Here is a 13706-nt window from a genome sequence, read left to right on the forward strand (position 1 = left end):
TTAGTTTTGTCCTATCTTTGTACTCAGACTTGCACTGGAAATTCTACCATTGGCTTTTCTCATTTTGAGGCCTTCAGATTCAGATTGGAACTCTACTGTCAGTGTTCTTGGAACTCCAAATTTCTGGGTACATGTCCTGGGATTGACCCTGTTTCAGAGTTCCATGACCTGACTCCTCATAATTACAAGGAATAAAATAAAATAGACATTAGATCTACCTCTCTTGAGAATGCAGGGCTAATGCAGTGTGCATATTATGAAATAAGTATGGCAAAAAAAACCAAGTATTAAGGAAGAAGAAAATACCGCATGTAACAATTGTGTTAATATGTGATACTATCTATGATTTTATATTCCTTGAAGATTTTTTCTAGCTGTATTTACAGCTTTGCTATATCTCAAGGCCAGCTGTGCACAAAATAATTAGGAACTATCTCTTTTAAAGATGCATAATCATTACTTTGAAAATATCTGGATATTCTTATTTCCTCTCTCACTTCAATGAATGGTGGGGAGAGATATTCTTAAGATTACTTTTTTGTCAATCACCCCCATTTGGATCTACCACATGGGATGGAAGAAGCCCAAATCCTGCCTTGCAGGTTCCAAGGTCATCGAAGCAACAACCAGGATCCCTGAGTGGTCCACAGAAACAGAAGAACAGTAAACTTCTTTCGGGACTAGGGAGAGGAGCTTTCTCTGGTCCTTGCCTGCTTCCAACTTTGGGTCCCCACCCCCTCTCGTAATAACCATCAGGAGTGCTGCAGAAACCCCTCAAAACAAACAAACAAACAAAACGAGAATAGATAGACAGAGAACAACAAGGAAAGCTTAGAACCAGACAGGAAACGGTCAGCGTGGATGCACTTATAACTCACTGGGTGGGACACAAAGATTAGTTACTCCTCACTGGGGTATGGAAGATTTCTCTGCACACCCCTCCTAAACATGCTCACCTAAACTGTTGACATATATCCTGTTAGAATTATAGAGTTAGACCACCTGAAAAACAGCTAGGTTCAGCGAAATCATGCTTCAATGCTATAAACTGCTAAAGACTAAAATTAAAATAGGCATGAGACAGCTGAATAGCAATCTAAGCCATTTTAAGGTGTATAGAATACAGTTGAATGTAAACCAAAATTGAAATGTCTATGAGGAAGTCACAGGTTGTGGTTGAGAACCTGCATTTTCCTATTAACATATTGGTTAATCAATACCATGTCAATTAATGCCATAATGTTGTAAATGGTTGGAAATATTATGTTGGGACTTTTAATTGATTGGAATCACACTCTGCCGGCTCTACCTTCAGACCAGAGATGGTCTCACCAAGAAACTATTGAACTTCCCAGGACAATAAGATGCTGGACTTTATGCTTGGTAAATACCTCCAATGAAAGAATGTCAACTGAATTTGAACTATGGAAAGGCAACAAGGTGGAGCAATCCATCGTAGGGGGAGGGTTTTGGGAGGGGCGGGGGGAATCCCAGTGCATAAAAAAATGTATCACATAATGCAATGTAATTAGTTTAAAAAAAAAGGAAATGTAATAAAAATAAATGTTTAAAAAATAAATAAAAAAAGATTACTTTTTCAAAAGAGTAAAACACTTTCAATTTTCTTTGTAATGATGTAAGATACGCTAATCCCAAAAGATTCCTTATGGGAAAATCTAATGATGAAAAGATTTTGTAACAGAATAAATATAAAGCTAATTATAATGATAGCTATACCAAAGCAGTAACTAATGCGCCTGAAGTCAGCGAACATTCAGATATGTCAAACAAAGCAGCACATGGATTGATTAAGGAGATTTTCAGTGTTAGAATCCCTAGCATGCACAGAAGCCAGCTGAATGCAACTAACAGCCTCCAAGGGATGCCTTTATTTCTGGGACGCACATGATACTGCAAGTTGTGTGGTCTGAACCCGCAGGCTGAAGAGCCAAGTTGTAGAAGGGTTTTCTGAAGGGCTCTCTGTCATGAGCTTCTGAATTTAGAATGTGACTAAATGCACAAAGTAAAAAATTTCAACGGTGTCTAAAAATTATGGAATACTTTCCATGGCATCTCAACACTGTGCTAAACCTGTAAATCTGCAAATCTCGATGTATTTGTCATTCAGTTTCTAATTTTATGGAAAAGATTGCTTGCACAAATGTGGCTACATTTTCCTGTACACAGAACCATGAGATTTGGGTTTTTTTAGTATTTTAGATAGGAATGATCATATAACCAAGTTGTGCTCTGTGAAATATGGATGAAAGGAATACGGGATATTTGTAGGCCTGGATTATCAAACACAATATTCTGTCCATCTTCTTTACTGGTTTTAAAGTGGGAACCCACAGAACAAGATGCTAAGTCTCTGTGTGCATAGACAAGAGGTGCCAGTCCTACCAAAACCACAGGACTGTGAGGTGAGACATGAATAATTTCTATGCTTGATTTAACCCATGAAATCCCAGAGTTGCTGGTTGCAGAAGTTGGCAAAGCTCGTTTTTTATAGAAAAACATTTTTCTCAACTGCTTCAGTTTCCCGGAATATTTAAAATATGCCAAGGAAAATGCAAATGTTCACTGGAAGAAAATATATTTCTAATTGTATTAAAATTGTACTTCTTCTAAGTAATAAGCATGCTAGCAACTTAACCAGATTTTAAAACCAGGTACTAAAAACTGTAAATAATACTTAGCAGCATTTACACCACGATAACTTACTGAGCTTACACACTTGGTAAAGGTTTTCCAAAACGTCATGAAAATTGGGTATCACGAAAAAAGCTGCATGGATTTCAAAAATTTTGTACCATTATAAACTTTGTTTTAATTCTAGTTTCCATAAACTTTTGAAAGGCCCTAATATTGCTTTGCTAATTGTATGACTAGAGTTGAAACCTTCATTTTAGTTTGTTTCCTTATACTTAAATCAAAATAAAATTGTGACACTATAAAATGGTTATTGCCTGAAAATGCAAGCAAAATATGTATATGGAGAAATGTTTCTCCTTGGAATTCACATTTAATCATTTTTCTCTCAGAAATTTAAATATCCTCCAAATGTAGAAGCGTCAAAAAGTTGTGGACTACTGCACTTTTACTGAGGTTTGTTTAAACTAATGCTATGAAGAGCAAAGTACTAACATAGCAGGAAAAGAACCAGAATTTCTAGTAAAATGAAACATCAGAGAGGCAGCAAATATATCTATGAGTGAGTGAGTGAATGCATTAGCAGATCTTAGATTTGAAGAATTGAATCTGGATTGTTTTTGCTTGTTTGTTTCTTTGCGAGGCAGAGCCAGAGCATTCAGATCCCTACAGTGAGTTTCATGCTTAATACTCAGACTGCAATGAGATTTTGATGAACAATTTGATTCTTCAGCTTTTACCTGAAGGTTTTAAATCCTAAAACAATGTGTCATACAGAAAGATAAAACTCATTTTATGAGGCAGAAATGATACCAACGTAACTTTAATTTGTGTATCTTGTATTTCAACAATGAAAAGTCAATCATGAGGGCCCATTGTGATGGCTCAGTGGGTAAGTCCTCTCTTTGCATGCATGGGGATCCCAAGTGGGCATCAGGTCATGTCCTGACTGCTCCACCATTCTGGTCCCTGCATGTTACTTGGGAAAGCAGCAGAGCATGACTCAAAGCCTGGGGACCTTGTGCCCGTGTGGCAGACTCATAGGAAGCCCCTCATTTTGGATTGGCTCAGCTCTTTTTATTAAAGCGAAAATTCAACCATGAAAAACAAATCTGAATTATTTCCCCAATCTTGTAATAGAAGATTATTACAATCTCATACTATCAATCTTATACTTATCAATTTGGTTAATATTTATTCCCATTATAGTAGCAACTGGGGAAAATATCCATTGAAGACTGAAGCATGCTGTCTGTGTCTGAAAGGGAGGGACAGACACAGAGGGAAGCAGCCAGCCAGCCAGGCAGAGATGACTCTCCTTCATTCGGTGCCTTGGACATTGTGGCCGTGGCTGGTCTTGACTAGAGCTGGGAGCCAGCAACTCCCTTGTTTCCTTGGTGCTGGTGTCCAAGCACTTGGGCTATCTTCTGCTGCTTTGTTTGATGCATTAGCAGAGAATTCAATGGGAAGTACAGCAGCTGGACAGAAGTACCCATCTGGGATGGTGGTACCGTAGGCTGGACTTACCCACTGAGCCATCACAATGGGTCCTCATGGTTGCCACAACACCGACCCCCTGAAAAACACACTGTGAAACCTCTCCAGGTGTAGACTGAATTAGACATCTACAGTTCTTTCCTTTGTTAAATCATTTCAAAAATCCTTCTAATTTTAAAACAGTTCTTACAATTCTTAAGGATGATATAAGTCTGTGCCCAAAGCCTTCTTTTTTATTCTAAAATTGCACCATTTTTTTTCCATGATCTCCTTATTAAATTCTACATAATCAATTCTTTCAGCAATTTATGCTAGAGCTTGTTGTTTCCATTTACTTACTATAATCCTTTATTTTAGACACTAAAATTATATAAACAAGGTTTTTTATCTCTCTACTCCTGAATTAAAAATTGAAGTAGAAAAGCAAAATCTGTATGAGTTTAAATTTGTATTTTTAAAAGCTTTACCATTTTACCTTAGATTTTTAAAAATCCTATCTTGATTATTATTTATATTTTCCTAAGTTTTTTGTATTACCGTATTTTATTTTCTGAAATGAATGCAGTATCAATAGAAATGTAAAACAATAGTATAATCTATGCATATTAACATATCTAATCATAAAGATTGTAATACTATTCATTAATATAACCATGCTGAAAGTATTGACCTGTAAATAGACTCCCATCAAGGTAGATTGCAATGCATGTAATAATTCAGAATTCATGTCGAGGCAGTTTTCTCTACTATCTTTTAAAAAGCTGAAATGATAGGATAGTTTCATGCTGAAACTCCGCATTCAGCTACACAACAGCTACACTAATTAGGCTGCATTATACCAAAGAAGCGAAATTATTTACTAGATTATATAACAGTTTCAGACTTTTTTCCTTTTATTCTATTAAAAAGCATCACATGAAATAATCATCTGCACATCTAAATGTTACTATATTAGTGTGCTTATCCCCTGTGTTTTCATAATAGAAATGAAAAGTAACAAATGAAATGTCCTTGTAAGAGAAGAAGGATACTTTTTCCTTCTACTTCCCTTTCTCAGGACCTTAAATATACACACCATTAATCACTGTGCTGCCATATTTCCTTAACAGAGGACAATGTATTAGTGTCTTGTACTGTGAAATCTACAAACACCCTGTACTATCCTTACCTTCTGGGACATCCTCTGACCTATCGGAGGATTCCTAGAACAAAGTCAAAATCACACTTCAAAAGGTAGTTCAGAACTCCAGATTAGTTCTAGAAATTCATCTGACCTCTCCAAGAGCTCAGGTTCCTCAGGAGCTTAAAAAGCAGAGCAGAAATTTCAGTCGGCTACTGCTTCTTTCAGTAAAATAAGTGCTGAGATTTTACTAACTGATTTAAACAATCCAAAAAGTATCTAAATACTGTCATACTGAGTTCAAATAAAATGCCTTGGGTATAATATAAATTAATACAAATAAAAATTTTCCTGGATCATTGTGATATTTTTATGGTTAGTTTAGCTGCAGGCGAGAAAAACACATTCACTACATTTCACATGTTGTAAGGTGTTGTAGACAAACTTTTATGACCTCGGTATGCAGCATGACAGAAATAAATGAGTAACAGGTTAGTTAATACAGAAACTAATCAGAGAGTCCTTGCCTTCCTTCTTTATGCTAGAAACTTAGTTTCCAAATATAATTAGACATACTAAATTATACATTAGAAATGTAAAGGCCAAAAGCAGAATTTTAACCTTACAGAATGGCCAATAAGCAGGCTAGCCATCATAATGTCATATACTTGGCTTTGTTTTTCCATTTGATTCCAAAATGTATTACAAGCCATTCTTCAGCTATGCCTGTCATGAACAATAAATATTTAGCAGAGAAATTTAAAAATGTTTTAGGGAGACAGAAACACAATTTTCCCTAATTTGGCCTAACTCCAACTTTAATCCATTATAGTATTTATCAGATTATCATACTATAACTTGTAAATATATGCTAAATAAAAACTAATATAGGACACTTAGCCTCTTGTAATCCCTATAATATAAATTTGAAATGCTGGGGCTCGGCGGCGTGGCCTAGTGGCTAAGGTCCTTGCCTTGATCCCATATGGCCGCTGGTTCTAATCCCGGCAGCTCCACTTCCTCTCTATCTCTCCTCCTCTCAGTATATCTGACTTTGTAATGAAAATAAAATAAATCTTTGAAAAAAGAAAGTATTAAAAAAAAAAAAAAAAAAATTTGAAATGCTGTATTTTATAACACAAATCCTATTCCATTTTGAATGTGTCTTTAAAGAAACATAAATAGGGCCCAGCGGCGTGGCCTAGCAGCTAAAGTCCTCGCCTTGAAGGCCCCGGGATCCCATATGGGCGTCGGTTCTAGTCCCGGCAGCTCCACCTCCCATCCAGCTCCCTGCTTGTGGCCTGGGAAAGCAGTTGAGAACGGCCCAAAGCTTTGGGACACTGCACCCACGTGGGAGACCAGGAAGAGGTTCCTGCTCCCGGCTTTGGATTGGCGCGTACCGGCCCATTGCGGCTCACTTGGGGAGTGAAACATCGGATGGAAGATCTTCCTCTCTGTCTCTCCTCCTCTCTGTATATCCGGCTTTCCAATAATAATAAAATCTTAAAAAAAAAAAGAAGAAACATAGATAGGAGGGGATATGAACAAATAGAAAAACCAATCACACTGGGCCCAGTGCAATGGCTCTGTGGCTAAATCCTCACCATGTCAGGATCCCATATAGGCACAGGTTCATGTCCTAATTGCTCTAGTTTCATCCAGTTCCCTGTTTGTGGCTTGAAAAAGCAGGATGGCCCAAAGCCTTGGAAACATAAATCTCTGTGGGAGACCTGGAACAAACTCCTGGTTCAGATTGGCTTAGTTCTGGTCATTGTGGCCATTGGAGGAATTCACCAGCAGATGGATAATCTTTCTCTCTTTATCTCCTTCTCTTTGTCAATCTGACTTTAAGAAAAATACATAAATCTGTTTTTTTTTAAAAAGCACACATAATTTTTAAATGTGAAATCTAACTGCATTTTTAATTCTCTGATATCTTGTCAAATAGTTTAACTCCTTGCCTTTATTCTACATGGGCCTAAACTGGTTTGCAGAACTAGTAATATAATCATTATAAAACACTGAAAGGGAAGGACCCTTGTCTAAACAACTATTTAATGTATTTCTACTTCATAAATGTGGTCTACTTTTTTTACAGGGGCCAAAGTATACCTTATTGTAAAAATTTATTTGAAATATAAATTTATATACATCATCAATAATTTACTACTAAAGGTCTATAATGGATTTTCGTTCCTAAGGAGGTTTACAAAACATGTTATTTTTTTAGCCTCTGCAAAACAATGCAAATGTCCATCTCGGTCAATGCCAAGAATAATCCATTTGAGCTAAGTAGATGTTTATAGCTATTCTCAAATTGGGATAAATGGAGGCAAACATAATGTTGAGAATACTAGCATTGCAATTTAATACTGAAAAAGAATAAGGAACCTTCCTCAAGTTAGGCTCACACTTTAGATGGTATGATAATCCCCAAATATGGCTGAACAAAATATTGAGATTCCTAATGAGGTATCCACTATTTATGATATGGGAAGTATATATTAAAAGCTGACTGAGAATATTAACTATCAGAGGACAAATGGCAGGAAAAAAAGATGAAAGCCTAAAGACATTGAATTTTCAAAGCAAAACAATCCTACACAATATGATACATTTGAAAAATAAAGCTGTAGATTAGCTGTGGCAAATTCCTATCTAAGTAACTCAGAAATGACAAAAAGAGGCACCCACTAAAAGGGGTGCCATCTACGATGTTACTCCTTGAGTGCTCAGATGGGTATCGATTAGGGAACAACTGCAGTAAACAGCACTAGGAGAGATCAAGAATGAGAGAGAAAAAAACAGAGAAGCTTCACCCACGTGTTCACTGCACTATGAGGCTGGACTGTGGGGATACCAATAAAGCAAACCTATTTATTAACACTTAAGGTCTTATATTTTTGTAAAATAATGCAATAGCATGGAATAAAAATTATATGACTGTTTATGCCTGATGATGTTCTGCATAAACATCAAATGGGTTTACTTAACATGAACAGTTCTGGTTAGGAAACATTTTCAAGTTATATTTGTTTCATGCTCACTTCAGCAGCACATACACTAAAATTGGAATGATACGGAGCAGATTCGCATGGCCACTGCACAAAGATATATTTATTTCACATGCTAAAAAACATGTGGGACATATCACAAGGCAGTTATAATCAAAACATCTTGGTACTGACGCAAAACCATACATCTGCAATCAACTTATCTTAGACAAAGGAGCTGGAAATACACCCTGACTAAATGAAAGTCTCCTCCAGAACCAGCAACGGGAAAATTGATCTATGCGTGTCAAAGTATGAAACAGATCCTCTAAAGTAAACTTGGTACAAAAAATCAACTTAAAATGGATCAAGACTCCAAATCTATGACCTGAAAACATCAAACAACAAGAACAAAACATCTTGGATATTCTGCAAGACACTGTATTTGCAAAGTTTCTTAGAAAAAAATTCAGTGAAGAAACAGACAATGAAGACAAAAATAGGCAAGTTGGATTATTTTAGTTTAAGAAACAAGGGAAAGTCTCAACACAACTGAGAGGCAACTGACAGAATGAGAGCATGAATGTATATGCAAACTGTGCACCTGGTAAAGTATTAATACCAGGAACTATAGAGAGCTCAACAAACTCAACATGAACAACAAAACTGAGGTAAGAAACAGGGAAAGGAATAAGGACATAATTTTCAGGGCCCGGCACCATACCCTAGTGGTTAAAGTCCTCATCTTGCATGCACTGAGGTCCCATATAGGCCCCGGTTCTAATCCCAGCAGCTCTACTTCCCATCCAGCTCCCTGCTTGTGACCTGGGAAAGCAGCCGAGGACGGCCCAAAGCCTTGGGAGCCTGCACCCGCGTGGGAGACCCAGAAAAACCTCCGGGCTCCTGTATTCAGATTGGCACAGCACCGGCCGTTGTGGTCACTTGGGGACTGAGTCATCAGATGGAAGATCTTCCTCTCTGTCTCTCCTCTGTATATTCCACTTTGCAATAATAATAAAAATGATACAATTTTCAAAGGATGAAATAGCAGTGAAAATAGGCACATGAAAAAAAATCTCAGGATCACAAGACATCAAAACCAAATGCTATGATCCAAAAATCAAAAAAACCAACACTTCTGTGGATATGGAGAAAAGTAACTTAACCAACTTTCCTGGGGATGTATAGCAATGCAGCTATGGTGAAGACAATGTGAAGATATCTCAGACATCTAAATATGGATTTGCTATATAACCTAGCCATTCCACTCCTGGCTACTAACTCAAAGGAAATGAAACAAGCATATGAAGGAATTATTTTAGCCTCATGTTTATTGCATGTCAGTTTTAAAAAGCTAGGCTATTATAGTTTTATCCCAGATGTATACCAACTGAAGAACAGATAAATGCTTCATAGATACATTAAGCACTACTCAGTCATTTAAAAAAATGAAATTCTGTTTTTTTCAAGAAAATAGCTATACCTAAAAATCACTGCACTCAGTAAAATATGATAGCATTAAAACCACAAATACTGGGCTCGGCACGATAGCATAGCTGTTAAGGTCCTTGCCTTGGACACGCCGGGATTCCATATGGGCCCCGGTTGTAATCCCAGCAGCTCCACTTTCCATCCAGCTCCCTGCTTGTGGCCTGAGGAAGCAGTTGAGGACGGCCCAAAGCCTTGGGACCCTGCACCCATGTGGGAGACCTGGAAGGAAGCTCCTGGCTCCGGATAGGCACAGCACCGGCCGTTGCGCTCACTTGGGGAGTGAATCATTGCACGGAAGATGTTCCTCTCTGTCTCTCCTCCTCTCTATACATCTGCCTTTCCGATTAAAATAAATAAACCTTTAAAAAAAAAACCAAAAAACTATGTTTACTCTGAGTTGTGGCAGCTAAGATAGAATATTTAAAAAAAATGTATAAAAGCAAAATGGCCATTCTTAAATACGATTGCCATTTTAGCCCTTGTTTTTATACATTGTACCTGTTAGAAGGTATGATTTGTGGTGAATTAATCCTGTAAACACACAATGAATCAAAATTGTGTCTTACCACAAACAAATGAAGAGAGAAGTCTTGGAGGGGTATGAGTGGGGAGCAGAGGAAGGGAAGTGGTGTGGTCTTGGAACTGTACCTACAAAGTAATAAACATTTTAAACCATACTGTTTGCCTTTTCTCAACCTGAAACATCTGAGCCGATTCCAAGCTTCAAGGAAAACAGAAATAAGTATTACAAAATGCAGAAGGACATTCAGGATATTGGCTGTTGTGGCCGACCAGAGTCAGCTAAATCTCCTCTGGAGGCACCAGGAGCAACTGACAAGGAGATGAAAGAGCAGGAGGCTTCCTGGTCCACAGGTTTAGATAAAGAACCTGCCAGAGGAACTAGCTGTGTATTGGGGAACTGTACCTTGTTGTTGAGATGTAAATAGCTCAAACCCCTCCTCCCTAGATGCCTACATGACAACCTTCCTTTCAAAGCCTGGTGCTGTTAATAAACGCAGGCTATTGATCATCAGTCAGTAGTCCACTCATGTTAATGTGGTCTCAGTGCACCAAGTCCATCGCTGCGGGACAGCGACCAGTGGTGCCTGAACAGAGGGACTTGAATAAAGAAAGCACAATGGAGACCCCCACAGAAAGTGGTGAGTGGGAAATGGGCCAGAACCAGTGTAGAGCACAGTCTTTTATCTCTTATGCAGAAATTTTTAGTGAAAAGTGGAGCAAAGGTAACTAGGCAGCACTTGCGTTATATAGAGCTTACTTGTGAATATAATCCTGTGTCTCCAGATGAAGGGACACTAGAAAATGAATTTAAGATTTTTACTCAGAAAAATGGTAAAAAGACCAGAACGACAGAAGATATTCATGTTGGCTTTGAGATTACATGGGCTTTAATTAAAGCTGTTGTTACACTTTTAGAAGGGGAATCTGCAAGAAACTCCTCTAAGAGGAGACACCCCCAAATGTAGCTAAAAAAGAAGTTTCATAGTATAGACAAGGAAGAAAGAGAAAGGGAACCCTTAGGAGGTCCACCTAACTGGAAAGGCCACTGTAATATGGCAAAAGAAGAAATGCCTCATACTACAAATGAGGAGGAGGGCAAAGAGGAGCACGTGAGAGGCTTCCCTAACAGGAGATGCCACCATAAGGTGGCTAGGAAAGAAATGGCTTATCCTACAGATAAAGAAGATGAGAAAGAATATGTGAGAGACCCTCCTACGAGGAGATGCCATTGTATCGCAGCTAAAAGAGAAAGGCCTTATACTACAGATGTGGAAGTTAGAAAAAGATTCATCCATATTTATGCCCAAGATCATCTATACTCTACCCTGAAAACTTTCCAATGAAATAAATTTCATTTATTACTGATTCATGTGATTTGTTTCATGTGTTCTTGAATATAGGGTAGTGGAGTTTCTTTCATGAAACATGCAATTATTTTCATACCCAGAAAATTATAAGATGCCTCTTAGATCAACATGAGATATTTAGAAATATTGTTGCACTGGAAAAGGTTCTGGAATTACAGTTCTGAATTAAGTACTGGAACAAACCTGAGACTCAGGTCCAGGGCTTCTCCTCAGATTTTTCTTTATGTTCACTGCAATAGGATTTTGTCTAGACATATTCTGCAAGGACTCTATTTTCTACTCCCTTCCTGGTCCCTCGATTTCCAAGTCATGATCCATATTCATGTCTGTGTTAAAGCAATTGTACTGCTTAGAATTGTAGCTCAAATCTGCCACTCCAGTTTTGCACCTTGTTGTGAATAAGACTTGAAGAAGGCAAAGGTAAAGTGTGTTCTCATTTGCTACCAGCACAGTGGTGACTTAATTCTCACAGGCTTTTGAAAACTATACCTGCATTGTATGCTTCTAAACACAATACTTGCAAGGAATCTTTGATAGCTGAATTATATGTATTCTAATATAGTGACCATCTATTAAAATACTATTAAGATATCTGCAGACATGCTCAGTTTGTACTAGTGTACTGCAAAATCAATCCTGTCTTGATAAAAATTGAGCTGATTTTCCAGGAATTAGCATCCTGATTCCTTGCAGTTGGGAACTTCTATGTTATAAATCATCCTATCTTGGCTGATTTCAGGCCACTGAAATGGCACCACTGACTGTGGCACTCCACGGGAGGAGTGGCACACAGGCAATCCGCAAGCCCACCAAGCAGGATGCTGTGCTTCACTTTCGCAGAGACGCTTAAACACAACCTGGTTTGCAAAATGAACCTTGCTCATCCTATTTCGAAGTTATTGGCTGTTTTGGAATTACCATGCAGAAGGACACTGAATTTCATGGGGAATATTAACAGTGAATCTATCAATACTAGTGAACAGTTTATTATAAGCTGAGATGTAGTCTTTGTCAGATGGGAAAAAAAAAAGTGAAACAGCAAGCAGTGGTAGAAATCAAATCTTACAAGCCAATTTTTTAACTATTTATTTGTAACCTTAGGGTCCTATATGAAAGTTTTATTTCAGAAATGACTTGGTTAAACTCTTGATGGGAGGATATGATCATAAGCTATTTTTTGTATTTATATCAACTCAAATACATAAGTGGGATTGTTCAATTAACAAGTGGGGACAGGTAGTCAGCCATCTATTAAGACACTGTGAGGACTCACAGATCACATGCTGAGGTATCTGGTTTCTATGCGATCTGATTCTATGTTGAAGCAGTAACTGGGTTGCTGTCTTCCCTTGGAAGAGACCTGGAGTGAGCTCTCAGCTCCCAGACTTGGTCGGGCTAAGTCCCAGCTGTTGTGCGCCTTTAAGAATGACCAAAAGATGGCAGCTTGATCTCTAAAGCTGTAATAAATTAGTATTTTAAAATAAAATTTACCCTAAAGAATGCTACAAAATTTCATATTATTTGTAAACTACTTGGATCATCTAAATCTCATTATTAAAAGGTTTTCTCCAATATTCATCAAGGTCTTAATCTTAGATAGTTTTTATAATGCTTAGGAAGATATTAGTAATAATTAAAATATAATAATGATTTTGTTTTTTATTATGCTCTTGATTATTCTAGGATTATTTCTGCTACCTTAAGAATAGTGCATTTTAACACTTAGACAATGCCCATTGTTTCTTCACTTTATATTCTGTTAGGCAGTCTTTAAACAAGAAAGCTCACTCTTTTTTCTTTGGGCAAGGGTATAAACATGGGCTGTCCATGCATGTCCTCACACCAAGAGCATGCAAAAATTTAATGCTGAGCCACTCTATGGGTGACTTTTTTACAATTCTCATGACATTTAAATTTATATTTTCGCATTATCAGTTAAAATGGCTAATTGCTACACCACCCCTAAATGGTCCAAGAATTAAGAATGTTCACTGAATTGTATGTTGAACCTTCAACCATGAACATGTGAAGATACAGAGGAGCAGGAATTACAACTTATTGCCA

General features: G+C 37.6%; 1 protein-coding gene and 1 non-coding gene across 3 annotated transcripts in view; one reads left to right on the forward strand and one right to left on the reverse strand.

The window, feature by feature from the left end:
- Positions 1 to 13706, reverse strand: part of SGCZ (sarcoglycan zeta) — a 1025749-nt gene that overhangs the window by 110523 nt on the left and 901520 nt on the right. The window lies entirely within an intron of this gene.
- On the forward strand, positions 8309 to 8412 carry LOC118760062 (U6 spliceosomal RNA). The gene has a single exon (XR_004996555.2). It is a non-coding gene; the product is annotated as a U6 spliceosomal RNA (small nuclear RNA).

Source organism: Ochotona princeps, chromosome 11 (genome assembly GCF_030435755.1).
Source record: "Ochotona princeps isolate mOchPri1 chromosome 11, mOchPri1.hap1, whole genome shotgun sequence".
Lineage (NCBI taxonomy): Eukaryota > Metazoa > Chordata > Mammalia > Lagomorpha > Ochotonidae > Ochotona > Ochotona princeps.